The following is a 12,225-nucleotide window of genomic DNA, read 5'->3' as shown; positions in this document are numbered from 1 at the left end:
CTCAACCACGCGACAACTTTTTTGCCCGCTTCGAGTCACCGACATGTGGAACAGCCTCCCTGATTACATCGTTGACGCTCGCAGCATGAACGCGTTCAAGAACAGACTAGATAAAGCTATGGAGAAATAAATGTTTAGACTTGAAATGTCTACCACCATATCGAACCTGGTGGATGTATTGTAGATATTTCAAACTATCGTCAGTTTATAAAAGGTCCGGTCAAATGACCTCATTTCAAATCTGTTAAAGTCGTGAAAAGTGCAAGCATCAGGGACAGGCCACATCAGGCCTATTTTTCAGCACTAACATCACTATGATATGATCTGATTTTAAATATAGAGATTTAATTTTTATTAAATTAGGTATAGGCAACACGAGTTGTTGATAAATAAACAACAGTAATCCCATTAAATTTCAAAAATTGTCTCTTCCATCCTTAAAATTCATTTTCATCACCAGTTGTTGGTCTTAAATAATGGCCTACAATGAAACTATGAAAGCTTTAAAAAATTCTCCAAGCCATTGAAGTGTACAAACCAAGTTTCTAATTAAGTTAGCCATAAAAAATTCTCTTTTTTTGTTTCCGGCGCAGAGAACGGAAAACCTGATCAGAAACTAAAAATTAACTCGTCAATTTCGAGAGGACACCAGTAATTCGATGGTTCTATTAATTATTAATAGTAGTAGTAATGTTTATTAATAATTAACCCTGTTCTATTATTAAGTCGCTATTCTGTTCAATGAATAATAGCAGCAAGCAAGCAATCCTATTCGTTGTGATGGCCTATGAAGAATTTTTGAACATCGTTATTTGATAGAGAAAAAATACCGACATGGTAATTCGCTGGACGCTAGGCATTCAGTGGTCATGGGGTAAAATATACGATGAACAAGTATAGCAACGGTAAAATTTATATGAGAATTCCGTATGATGTTTCCCTGGGATTTATTTATTTCTATATCATTCATTTTAGGTATTTTATATCCGGACAAATGAATGAAGCCATCAGATTCAATTTGGTGCCTGGCAATAATTAGATGGAAATATATAATCTAAAATATGTATTGTTTCTTTTATCCTCGTAATAGTCAGTGTGAATAGTTAATATCATCAGGCAAAAATTTCTCACGCACAAAATGAATTTCTTATTTTATTCGCATTAAATTATTTAACAGGATGTATTAGTTCTGTTATGTATTTATTTATTTATTCCTAATTAATTATCTAACACATTTAAATTACTTAACAGGATTTGGTCTCGGGTAAGGGGAATTCTTGAGGTTTGTAAAGCCATTCATCAACTTTGATCATCCCTCTTGTCACGAATATTCTATCACTTATGTACGTTTAATTCCATACGAAACAGTTCAAAATCTCAATCAATATGAACGCTCTACTTAACCTTATCATCTCCTTTACTACCATCGTAAATAATTTTTGTCTCTTCCCTAACGCATTACCGACAGACGCAATAGACTAAGGGCGCCTGAACCTGGGGCCATACTTTCAAAACTCGCTTAGCGAACGCAAGTACTTACGCTCTATTTTCTTGTCTATGATTGGTGGATTTTGCTTGCAAGGCCGTCAATGATTGGCTGATGAACTTACGATCTCTTAACTTTTTTTGAAAGTATAGGCCCTGAACTTTCAGTCCCTCTTATTACAAAATAAGGCTGGAACTTTCGATCCGGTGGAACATTGCAACCTGGTGGAACCTTGCAACCTGGTGGAATCTTGCAACCTGGTGGAACCTTGCAACGTGTAGGAACCTTGCAACCTGGTGGAACCTTGCAACGTGGAGGAACCTTGCAATCTGGTGGAACCTTGCAACCTGGTGGAACCATGCAACCTGGTGGAACCTTGCAACCTGGTGGAACCTTGAAACCTTGTGGAACCTTGCAACCTGGTGGAACCTTGCAACCTGGAGGAACCTTGCAACCTGGTGGAACCTTGCACCCCGGCTATTTCACTACCCCCGCTGTTCCAGGGAACCTGTAACCCGGCTTCCTTCTACTTTTCCTTCCTCCATTTCCATTGTTTATTAAATGCTAAGAAAGTTGCGCGTGTTTCGATTTGCATCCCGTGACGAGGCCCGGTTGCGTTAGTGCGTCCACCATAGATTCCATAGCTGAACTCTGGACCGTAATTGGGATTTTCCAGCTTCTCTGGACTCCGGTTGGGGCAGTAGGTCTGAATTCCTGTACAGATGGACAGCTCTGCTCATCATCGTTAACATATCCACCATTTAGCGACTTATTTACCTGAAAATTCTATCAGAACTGAGGTAATAAACCGTAATTAGTGCATCTCAAGCATACTAGAATGTCCGGGTTGAGCGACAACGTTGCCGATGTATAAAATTATAGGGTTCAAGCATTTAAATAATTTTTTCAAATTAAATCATCAAAAAAATTGTAAATGTCATCCCAGTCAAGGTCGTTGTTTATTTTTTCTTGGATGATTAACTCAAATGTAATATCTCTCTAAGCCACTAGAAGTTCATGTGATATATTTTATTTAGTCTCCAGTCGAAGGAGTTTTTCTAGCAAATCATAGAAAATTTAGCTTTTCACGGCCATTTCCTATCAAAATGCGAAAGGTTGAGTAGTGGATTCAAATTATATCATTCAATGTTATAATTTTTCATTATCATCCCAGGCATGGTCTGATTTTTTCTTAGATGTGTGGGAAAATTTTCCCACATTGATCATTTTTTTGTCCATTGTTAATTTGTTCTGGTTCGCTGCTGTTGTTGCACTTGTTGGGTCCCATTTAGGGTATTTTTTTTCGTTAGGTAATAGAGGGTTAGTTTGTATGTAGGGCCAGTGGCAGTACGTTCATTACCATACTATCTATCGGACTAGCAATATTCGCTCTGGGTTGCATTGTCTTGCGAACTCTCAGACCAGTACCACGTCAACCTCAACATCTGTGCAGCTTCAGCCACGACAGCTAATCAATCCACAATAAGTTCTAATTTCTTCCTGTGCACTATTTATCTATCTTTTCGTTCGTATGAATGTTGCTGTTTATTCTTTATTTTTATTTACGTTCTATTATTAAGCTTGTTTACTACGGTACTCTAGACAATCGAATTATTCCGATCCTGCTAACTTATCGATCAAATTTATCATCATATCAACTTTACAATTTCAATTATTATCAATCAACACTTTTCAATCAATTTATCAATCAATTTATATAGCGAGGCATCTAAAGTTCATGCGGAGCTGGCATCCGTATGTGTAGTCCGCTGCTTTATAAGCTTTTTCTTTCTTTCAAAAGTCAAATCTCCTACTGTACTTACCATATTTCCCGTCTGGAGTACCTACCTTCCATTGATTTCTCTAAACTCAAATTTGTCACCTTCCTAAAAGCTAGTAAATATCACTGAGACGCATCTAAATCTTAGGTTTGTGAACAGTAGAATTATCCATTCATCTATACATAGTTGTCACTTATTCTGATTTTGATTTAGCGATAGCGAGGTTGAAGGAATAATTGCTTTAAATGTTTATTTATATCTTGCAGTATTCTGTGCTGGATCCTCATGAAGCAAAGCCGTGGAGGATATTCCTATTCTGTTGCCTGAATCAATCATTAAGAGATCAACGTACGTCAACATTTACCTTAATTATTGCCACCTTCATCTTCACCACATCGGGAAGTGGAAAATGTTACTTCATCCATCTTACGAAATCTTTGGATTGAATTAAAATACAATTGCACTATTTCTGTTTTATTTGATCCGATTGTGAGAGCCAAATTTCTCACAGATGATAAACTTGTGTGTATTATCATTCTGGAGGTTCGTGTTATATTTTTAGTTAAGTTTTCAATGGAATACGTTTTTTCTACAAGTTCCTGGAAAATTTAGATTCCACGGCAATTTGCAATCAAAATTCATGAGTTTGAATTGTGGATGTTTATCTGAGTATTTATTGCTCATGTTTACTGTGATGGGATAGCTCACTTTATAGCGCCAAACATATTTGCAGGCATTTGAAGTGCCTATAGCTCATTGATTACTGCTATCAAATAATAAGCATATATGTATTGTAAAAATTAATTCAAATAAATAGCATAGTTAATGTTCAGAGAACATAGGAATGAGTATAGCAGAAATTCAAATTCAAATGAATAGAATTGTCATTTTTCAGGATAAATGTGTGGGTCGAACGTGGTCGATGGATTAGATCTCGAAGTTAAACAATTTCGAGGTTGAATTCGCTATAAATAAATCCAAAATTAAGGTTTGCATAGAATTATTTAAAGACTACATCATATTGAGGGAAATTCTGCAGTACTATGGAATTCGAAATTGTTAGGTCATATTATGGGACTTATTTCTGTTCCAAATGAACGGAGCGTTTAGTTAGACGAGAATTTAATATGATGAAAATGAATAATGGAAACTTATATACGGTTTACTGCATTTTTTTTAGTTTGGGTATTTTCCGCCTAAGAGAGAAGTAGGATTTACGTTACAACTCCATATTCCCTCAGAATGCATAGAGTGTTTAAATTAGCAACTCTTCTTATACCTTCGTAGATACGCTGCTTCGAGATGCAATCAGTTGCAATCTCTTGGCCAGCGTTCAAAAATATAACAATTTTTAACTTTAGCAGCTTGCCTACTGGACTGCTGTCACTCGGATGTATGAACACAAATACTGAACACTTCATAAAGATTTCCCACTATAAATTTTTTCTATAAAACTAGAGTCTAGAAGGATTCGTTCGCACCAAGTGGATAGTGAAATAAATTAGAAGGAGGCATTATTCATATTGATGTGGGTGAAATGGGCACAGTAGTGCTATACCTTTTCAAATCGTAGCCGAATTGATTTGTTGAACTCCTGATATGGGGGAATTGACATCAAATATTTGTACACACTTGGAAAAAATCCCGTATAGTAATGATAATTATAGAAGAATTCTAATGGATATTTACCGAATTTTTCTCTTAAGTAGATATCAATTAGCAGGATTCATGCCAGATTCCACATCATCAAGGTCTACGTCCGCAGTAGTACTTTTTCTTCATTAAACAACTTCAGGCTCATATTTATCACCGTTCAGAATGGGACTTCAAAACGTGCCGACGAATGGGAATGATGGTGGACGTGACGTACGAATATTGCTATAAGAATATTTGAATATTATTATTAGAATATCAGTCAAGTAAAGCCTAAATTAAATAGTAAATTAAGTTCAACATGCGGATTGCAGATTAGCAATGAACTAACAGGTCGTCTGCCATCTCAAAGACTGGCTTGCCAACGGGTCTCCGCCCACCGATATGACCTGTTATGTTACCCACCAAAAAGATGTAGACTCCGGAATTTATCATATGATTTAAATTTATATTTAAGGTAATAATGGTTAGTTGTGTGGTTATTTATTCAAATTAAATTTATATTCATGCCACATTATACTGAATTTGTCGGAATTACAATGTAAAAAGTTTAAATGAATGCAATAAATGAGCATAAAATAATTTGAAGAGTTTAAAGATATTTTTAATAGGCCTAAAATAGGCCTAATACGCCGCGGGGTTACTGTTCCCTCCACAGATAGCAATGCGAATATATCGAACTGGAACTCCTCTAGTCACGCAATTAGAAAATGTCCATTTGATGGCATGTATACATTTGTGTTAAATTAGGTATTGGCAACGCGAGTTGTTGATAAATATTCATTAGTAACTCCTTAATATTTCAACGATTGTCTTTCGCATCTGTACCGTTTATATTTATCACTAGCTATTGGCCTTAAGTTATGCTTTAAAAAAAAGCATTAAAAAATTCACCAAACCTCTGAAGTGTATCATGACAGCGTTTCTAACATGAGTTAGCCCTGAACTATTTTTTTTCTTGCACAGAGAACAAAATAATTGAATTTAAAACTAAGAATTTACTCGTGTATATGACACTACGCTAGTAATTCGATGTTCCTGTTAATTATTAATGGTGTAGTAATGTTTATTAGTGATTAGCCCTGTTCTGTTATTAATGATTTGTTATTCTGTTCAATGAATAATAGCAGCGAGCAAGCACGTGCATTCTCGCCATTTTAACCTATGAATAATTCATGAACATCTTTATTTAAGGGGAGCACTTCGGTCTAAAAAAACTTTTTTATAAACCTACTAACCATTTTGAAACCTAACCTAACCTAACTTTGATACAAACTCCCATGAAAACTATGAACGTAGAGAATAGTTGAATTATATCTACAACTCGAAAATGTGGGTCGATGATTCAAACTATCAAAGCAGACAAGCAGCCAACATGTATTGCACCAAGGCTTGTTATCATCAGGAAATACCATATGCGTAAAAGATAAAAAAACCAAACACCATATACGTAAAAGATGCGTAATACCATATGCGTAATTTGAAATATTTTCCTAATGGATAAGACCCCCAACTGCGTCGCTCAAGCAACGTTTTCACCTACTATATGATATTCTAAGCCTGCTTAAAGTCCACCCACCACTTCATCTTCTATTACTTTAGGAAGCAAATAAGTTGCTAATGATGAATATGGTGTATGAAGATAGTGTATTCTCCCTGGGAAGGCCCCCTTCTCACTTTGCCGCTCTGATTGCTCTCTCCCTCTGTGCCGATTTCACGAATACATTTCACTCGCATTATTGAGAGTATTGCCTCTCAGAAGGTAAGAAGGCAAGAGAATAAGAAGTGAAGAAGCAGCGGAGCAACTGCAACAAGAAAAAAAAACAGTCTGATTAACTGGCAAACGTAGTTCAAGTATGCTTTATATGATCATATTCTGTAATCCAATTTATCGGCATATGATTTGACAGTGATCTTTATTCCCAGTATTAACCTTGCGACACGAAATATGGCAGCAGCAAATAGACGAGGCGTTCCTTACGACATAGCTCACGCAGAATGGGTGACGTGTGATGTGCGTCATTATACTGTAACGTAACAAAAAGAACTTCTTGAATTACAGTAAAATACAATGGGCTTCTTAATTGAACAATATAATGTCAATTATATCGTATAGTTAATTGCGATCAAGTATTGATTCATCAACCTTCTAAATTATTGCCGCTGGCTCCATTTAGAAGTGCCATTCCCAGTCAATCAAGTCGTGATCGATCGACGGAGATTGATGTGGTTCGATCAAGAATATTGATGCAGATTCCTGCTCGATCGACGAAGGCAAAACCCAGTTTGGAGGCGATAATTACAGGGGCAATGTCGCGGGGCGCAGCACCGATTAAAGAGGAGCATTCTATGCCGATTCTGTGAAGATCTTCAAAGTTTCCGCTCCCGATAATTTGTCGAGTCGAATAATTTGCATCGAACGATGTCGAATCTACAGTAGCTGAAGCCGAATCTGCATTAATCTATGGCGAATCATCGTTGATCTACGTCGAATCTATATTAATCGCTGCCGAATCTTCATAAATCGATTGCTGAATATTAACAGTTTTTACACCCTACTGTACGAATATAATAAATTTCCTATAACTGAACGAAAGTTGAAATAAAATCAGATCAATATAAAACAATTTACTTCTATAAAATTCACATTACATACAACGCAGAAATTAAATCCACGCGTGTGCAAAATATTTCAGCGTGTGCAAGAAACATACTGTACATGCTGTCACGACTCCATAAATTATTAACCTGTATCAGTCTTCTGAATACAATTCAACAGATTAATCATGGTTGTTACTCAAAGCAGTTATTCGTTAAAAAAGTTGAAACATAGAAGCAAACTATGACATGAGATGAAGTAGACAAAAAATGGGAAATAATAAAAGGTTTTATCGAAAAATAAGTTCGTGCAGTCGTAAAAATTTAACACCGATACGGTAATAACTCTGACAGTGAAAACATGTGGCTCGTGTTTGTAATACACTATGATTTGATTTAGGATTCAAAGTATGGCATGAAGGATCGAGTTTCAAACTTGATCACAATGAAATTGATAACAAACTTTATCAACTCATCAACAAACTTTATGAACTCATCGAAAAACTTCATCAACACAAAAACTTTATTAACTCATCAGGGAGACGTCCAGCAAATTTGAGAAATAAAAATGTTACGCTTACGCCATATAATTCCGATTATTAAAGAAATGCCTGTAGAATTGCAGATATATGTAAGAAACTCAACCACTAAAAAATAGTGACATGAGTCAAATTCTTTCTGATCGACTTATTTCCTTCAATTCAATATCAAATTTGTTCCTAACTAATCAATCACAGTTATTTGTAGCATATGAAATTTATTTACTCAGCAGGAGCGAGTAAGATGTCCAACAAATTAAAATAAGGTTCTTATTTAACTAGGGCCGTATGGCTAAATTATATTTTAACCTCAATCATCATAATCTTGATATTGAATAACTTTCCAGGCACTGTCAATTAAACTAAATAGTGAGAAGAGTTTTCTAAATATTAACTAATATCATTTTTTAGTATTTTCTAGTATTCACCGAAAGCATTTGATGTTTATCACGAATGAATTGTTATGTTGACAAGGTTCAATTTCGACGCACTGACCAGTACCACTTCATTACATAATTTTTTTATGCAGTGAGCTGAATGTCGGAACACAATTTCAAGATTGTAGGACGGAAGGACTGCGTGACACTGGTTGACCCAGCTGTAGCAAGTGCAGTGAGCTCACCGGTGGGCGGTAATCACACCCGCTGTACAGAAGACTACAACGCGGTAGCAGTTATACAATTCACAGCTTCCACACCAAGGAAAGATGAACCATGCAGTATAGGGAACAGATGCTGCAGGAGCGTCATGCCGCTATTTTCTCCCACCGTTCTAAATCATGCTCACCATGGGATATGGTTTGAATGTGGCTCACGAAGCTCCCAAGCCCCAGTTGTTGTTTCTGGCACCGGCGTCACGCTAGCAGGGGTGGAGGCTCTGGTGGTGGCCGAGGGAGAGGTACCGGAAGAGGAGGGAGATGGGCGAAGGCAGAAAGGGTGGCCAGGAACGCCGCCGCCTCTTCGGAACTGTCCCACAATGAGGAGACGGGAAGGAGGGGCAGGTAAAGCCGTGCTGGACAAACTGGAGGGGGCCCCCGCTTTCCTGGCAGGTGCTGCTGGGGGAGCGTCCAACCCTGAATTAAGGTGTAGTACTCCAGGGAACTACAGTATCCCGAGCGGAGCTGGGATAGAGCAGTGCGGTGGGGGCGAGGAAGCGAGGCCTCTTCTGATGCAATCGGTGGTGGGTAGCGCAGTCGAGGATCTGGCGCGTGATTGTCCGGTAGGCGGCGATGAGGTCCGCCTTGGATAAACCTCCGTTGGTGCCAGCCATGGCTTTTAGGATACGTAGAGAGCCCACCGCTTTAGTGGCTGTGGCTCTGACGCGTGGTGAAGACGTGTAGTGGGTATCCGAGGTGCGCCTAGAATTTTGGGAGTTTTATCTAGAATCTCTAGAGGGATACTGCTGTTGCATATAGTGGCGGAAGGGGGTGAGCGGGATTGGTGGGTGTCTGTGGTGATGAACGTGACGGATGACTTGCACGATGCTACTGCCAGTTTCTTGGAGGCAGACCAGTCGGAGGCGCCTCGAAGAAGCCCAGCAAGGTCAGCCTCCGCAGCGTCAGGAATCGAGGAAGACACGAAGATCGTGAGGTTGTCCACGTGTGAGTCCAGGAATTGACTGCTGGAAGATGGAAGATGGGGCGGTAGGATGAACCCTGGCCACCAGGTATACCGGGCCAAGCCCCAGTCAGTCATCTTCAACGTTGCGCCCTCACCTGAAAATATTTTTAAATGGTCAAATCACTTGACAGGTCACTATTGAAGCTATTGTAAGTAAGGTGCATGACTGGATTTCAGCTGAAAACTTTACTGGGATCGCGAGAATTATGAGTCCTATACTGAACTTTTTTTAGCACTGCCGCTTTGATCAACACAATCTGACTGATGCAATCAATGATGCAAAACCACTCTTTTTGCTAGACGAACTCATGCCAATTTACGGTAAAGTCACTCCTGTTTACGGCATCTTTGAATTAGCTCAAATACTCCTTGGAGTTGTGCAGCTTCACCTAAGGACAATTAGGCCTTGCTAACAAATGTCAGCAAGGCTGCTACGACTTGGTGATTATTGAAAGGAGCGTTGAATATTGGTTAGACATATTTTTAATAATATAATGGTAATGACAAATACAATTTAATAATTGATAATTGTTGCACAGATTACATTGTACATCAAATTCACAATCAACTTACTGCTTGTCAATGTATTTCCTTTGACCGGCTGCTCCCGAAGGAGTGTAAGTCGAGACAGGTAGGACCAATAGCTGAACCGCTCAATCCATCATCACCGTCGAGGTTGGAGCAACCGTCTCAACTCGCAAAAATAGCTGTAATAACAAGTAGAAGATCAGAAGCTATTTTTGGGGGGCATTATAGTATAGGTCATGCATTTAGCTACCGTGAAGCAATTTATGTTCCTTAGGAACATAGTAACTTTTTAGCGCATTTTCTCATTTATAGAAAAAAATGCACTATTGTGCTCGCCATGTCCGTCTGTCCGTCTGTCCGTCCGTCCGTGACCTCAAGTTATCGTCGACGAGAAAATGCGCTCTCTGTCACTCACTGCAGTGAGTACTGAAATATATTTTTATTATTATTGCCTAAATGAAGAATGCATTCTTCACAACACCTCAAAAATTGGATTTTAGTCTTGAGTGACTCTGACCTGTAATGGAGTACGTACAGTAAATGAAATCATGAGAAAAGTCAGGTGGTGAAACACTTCATGAGGTTAATAGCTATTGATGAGCACTTGGCATGATGTAAACTTTTTACATGACGAAAAATAAGGTCATTAGCCTAAACTTCTAGAGAAACTTGATATGATTAGATATATTTAGAGATTAAAGGCCAGATTAGGATTTAAGGTCGGACAATTCCTGTTCACACCTATTTAGGATTAGTGGTAACCTACAATAAAATTTTTTTAAATAATAATGGAATTAGGTGCCACATGTAAGAAGTTATAGAATCATTATATTAACATATATATAATTGTTGGTATTGATAATTGTTGAATCTGAAATCCTACTGTTTGTATCTGCCAAAATTGCAACTGAATTCAAATTGAAGTGGCATATCCATTTGATTATTGACTTAATTATTTCCATCATTTCAGTAATCAAACAATCATGAGCCTCAGTGATCAACAGAAAATAAGATTACAATATTAACCTATAATTTACCTTGTAATGAAGAAAAATCCATGCAACAGTTATATTATCAAGTTTGGCACTATATCTACAAGACAGCAACTGAGTAGCAGATAAGAAATTTAGATTCACATCTCTGAAAATGATTCACAGCTCAAAAATTCTTAAAGTGAAGTTATGATTATTTCAACATCAATCCTGCTGGATCACTCAGTTTATCAAAAAATATCAGCTATTTTCTGAAAAAAAAAAATCAATTTCAGTCAATAGTTTTCAACATGAAATTGGTCAGTGTTCAAATAGTAGTCCTCTAAATTCTAGACTGCGAGTAATAGCAATAAACACTAATCTTCAATCCACAGTTTTGATAAGAATGCAAAAATTATCCATACCTGCACCCATGAGTGGCAGTATGACATGCAAATTTATTTCAAGTCGCTATAAAGTGGTGATATGTTGCAGTCAGTAGAGTCAATGCCTGCTGCCTAATTTTTTATGAGATGATTTACAAGTAACAACTACTTTAAATCTCTGCTTCTTATATCAACATGATAATCACTTTCCCAACACTTCAACTGTGTTGCATGCTAGCTTCCACAAAAATTAATTAAAGTAAAAAATGAATTAAAAATTGAATGATCTTGAATTATGCTTATTGAGACAAATATTTCACATCCATTTACCAATTGCAGAGCATATATAGATTTTTAAGCTCAATTGGTGATATAACAACTAAAATTTCAAGTTAAAAAAGTCAGACAATCAAAATAGTAATTAAGTTACCAGAAGTCCATTCCACATTACTGACCTGACATGATTCCAGTAGGTTCAATTCAATTTTGAAAAGAGCTGCTCAGAGATGAAAGTTTTTGATTCTCCTGTGAATAAGTTTCTAAAATTACAAGACTTCGTGAGTCAAAACTTGGCCTATTCTTCAGCACTGACACTACTATTAACTATGCTATACTAGTTGTAGCTGCTGAAGTGAACTGCAACGTTCAGATAAGAAAACAAATT

General features: G+C 37.4%; 1 long non-coding RNA gene across 1 annotated transcript; it reads right to left on the bottom strand.

Annotated features, from left to right (window-relative positions):
* Window positions 1-9,708: 9,708 nt before the first annotated feature.
* LOC125179303 lies at window positions 9,709-11,368 on the bottom strand. Its single transcript, XR_007157218.1, has 3 exons — window positions 11,242-11,368; window positions 10,250-10,383; window positions 9,709-9,771 (listed from the first exon to the last, which is right to left on the bottom strand). It is a non-coding gene; the product is annotated as an uncharacterized LOC125179303 (long non-coding RNA).
* Window positions 11,369-12,225: the final 857 nt, after the last annotated feature.

The sequence above is a fragment of the Hyalella azteca genome, unplaced genomic scaffold, assembly GCF_000764305.2.
Source record: "Hyalella azteca isolate HAZT.00-mixed unplaced genomic scaffold, Hazt_2.0.2 contig16451, whole genome shotgun sequence".
Classification (NCBI taxonomy): domain Eukaryota; kingdom Metazoa; phylum Arthropoda; class Malacostraca; order Amphipoda; family Hyalellidae; genus Hyalella; species Hyalella azteca.
The sequence above is the reverse complement of the archived record's forward strand: the minus strand, read 5'-3'. Positions and strand labels throughout refer to the sequence as shown.